Source organism: Trachypithecus francoisi, unplaced genomic scaffold (assembly GCF_009764315.1).
Source record: "Trachypithecus francoisi isolate TF-2019V2 unplaced genomic scaffold, Tfra_2.0 Lachesis_group0, whole genome shotgun sequence".
In the NCBI taxonomy this organism is placed as follows: domain Eukaryota; kingdom Metazoa; phylum Chordata; class Mammalia; order Primates; family Cercopithecidae; genus Trachypithecus; species Trachypithecus francoisi.
In genome coordinates, this window is record NW_022681453.1 from 9,753,523 (window position 1) to 9,756,274 (window position 2,752).

Genomic DNA, 2,752 nt, shown 5'->3' on the forward strand with positions numbered 1-2,752 from the left:
CTTTAATTCCTTGGGATTTATTTTGGAGTACGGCATAGGATAGGCATATTATTTAATGTTTTACCTTTGGATAACCAATTATCATAGCCCCATTTACTGAATTATTGGCAATACCACTTCTATCACATATCTAGTCTCCATATTCTTGTGTCTATTTGCTGGATTCCATTCTGTTCCTGGTCTGCTAGTTTATCTCTGCCAATGCTCTCCTAGCTTAAATGACAAAACCTTAAAATAAATGTTTTCATATGTGGTCTTTAGTCCTTATTCATTAATTTTTTCTTCATTAATTTTGCCCATTTGATCTTTCATATTTTTGTAGGATAAACTTATCAAATTGCATGGAAGACCTTGTTAGGATTTTGATTGGAATTACATTAAACTTTTATATTAACTTGGGAACTTTTGACATTTTTAAGGTCTTGATTCCTGAGATTTATAAATACAGTATCACTATTCCTTTAACCATATCTTCAATAATGTCTGCTAAAGTTCTCTATAAAACTCTTGCATGGTTTGTGTTAATTTTATTTTTAAGTACCCTTTGATGTATTGCTATAGAGAATGGTATCTTTTTCTTTTACATTTTGTAATTGCTTATTAATGGTAATAGAATGGCTGTTTTTTTACATTTTATCTTTTGTGGGTATATAATAGGTATATATATTTATGGGTTACATGAGATATTTTGATGCAAGCATGCAATGTGTAATAATCACATCAGGGTAAATGGGTATCCATCACCTCAAGCATTTATATTAATGTCCTTTTAGTTATTTTAAGAAAAGCAATTCAATTTAGTATAGTCACCCTGTTGTGCTAGGAAATTCTAGGTCTTATTTACTCTATTTTTTTGGTACCCATTAGCCATACCCCCAGAAGGCCTATTTTTGTTTATTGACTTTATTATATATTCAGCAATTTATTTCATTCATTGACTTTATTATATATTCTGAACTCTGTCATTAATTTGAATAGTAGGATTAAGAATTATCCTAGATTTTCTGTGTGGACAATTACATTGTCAGGATATAAGGGTTGTTTTTTTATATTCCTTTCCTATTATTACTATCTTTTCATTTGTTTTTCTAGGTCTTCCAATAGGCTGTTGAATAGAAGTTGTGATGAATATATTCTTGTCCTGTTTCTAATGTGAAAGAAATGTCTTCAAAGTTTGTTTGGCTTGTTAATAGATATTCTTTATCAAGTTATGTTGCTCATTATTCTCTTTGTTCTTAGATCTCTGCCTTCTTCTTGCAAACTACATCTCCCAGACACTCCCAACTGGGGTTCGGCTACGTTTGGCCAATAGAATGCACTGTTAGGAGACTGGAGTGGAAGAAAAAGTGAAGTCGGGAAGTTTCTCTCCTACTCTTGATGCTTCTTCAGGTAGTATCTGACAGTAGTTCCATCTCCTCCTAGAGACAGTTCCTTTTTCCATGGTCCTCATTCACACTAGAGTCTTTATATACATCCAGCCCTTGACTGGTAGCCTTAGGTCTTGGCATCTACCTACATTACCTCCTCCTTTTGTACCTCACATTAGGAATGTTATAGCTTCCTGCTTCATTAATGTCTGTCACCTTTTAGGACTTTGCGCTCTCTCCACACCTCTGTAACTAGTTCCCTATGTTAAACTCCTGAAACAGGACAACTTGGTATGGGATCTATTTTATTGACTGGGCTCCAATAATACATCAGATTAGAAAAGTTTCAATCCCTTCTTTGTTTGCTAGTAGTTTTGTTTGTTTGTTTTGTTTTTTGTTTTAATATAGTGAGATCACATTTTACCAAATAGTTTTTGTTATTGAGTTGCTATATGTGAATAACTGAGAATTGTACATATTATTTCCCTTTTATTCTGTTAATGTGGTATATTAAATTTAATAGACTTCCTAAAGACACATCATTTTTGCACTCCTTGGGTGAACCCTGTGTTTATGATGTCCTTTTAAGAACATTGTGCTGATCATCAGGTGGGAGAATCCTTACATGTTCCTCCTTTTACAGGGCAGAACATGATGATGGGGGTTCAAATAATAAGTGATTAAGGTTTCTGTGTAATCAGGACTTGCAATATTCCGAATGCTCTTACCTGGCACTTCTTAAAAAAATAAATAAATAAAAGCACAGTGATAAATTTTATTGTTTGCTATATTTTAAAAGAATTTTTGAATCTGTGTTCATGAGTGTAATTATTCTATAATTTTCTTTTCTTATATTGCCCTTATCTAGTGTAGTAATGCAATTTCAGTGCTCATTGTGAGTTTAATTTGTGTTCATTTCAAAGGTAGTTGGTTATTTATTTTAGCTTTTTGGACTCTTCATCCTTGACAATTAGTGTTATTATGATTTTATTCTTTTGAATAATTATCTCTTTAAATATTACTTCTGCATTCTTCCACGCTTTTCTTATATTCCAATGAGATATACATTAGACGCACTTTCACCTCTGTGTTGCTTAAAAATGTAATTACTTATTTTAAGTAATATATGTTTTTATTTTATTTTTGCAAGTTGAATTTCTTAGATTTTAATTCTTTTTTCATGGATATGATTCACTTGTCAATTTAAATACTCTAAATATTGATTATACATTCTTTGTCAGTTTTTTTAATAAAATTAATTTTATCTTCAGTAAATTGACATTTTGATTATATATTTTTTCTGGTTGTCTTTCTGAGCGTTAGCTGTGGTCCTAGTATTTTGATTTTTAGCCTCGTTTTGAATGGTAGTTTCTTTCCCCCTTTTA

At 31.4% G+C, this 2,752-nt stretch overlaps 1 non-coding gene across 1 annotated transcript; it reads left to right on the top strand.

Annotated features, from left to right (window-relative positions):
• The first annotated feature begins 1,969 nt into the window (after window positions 1–1,969).
• LOC117084680 lies at window positions 1,970–2,100 on the top strand. The gene has a single exon (XR_004437586.1). It is a non-coding gene; the product is annotated as a U8 small nucleolar RNA (small nucleolar RNA).
• The last annotated feature ends 652 nt before the right edge of the window (window positions 2,101–2,752 follow it).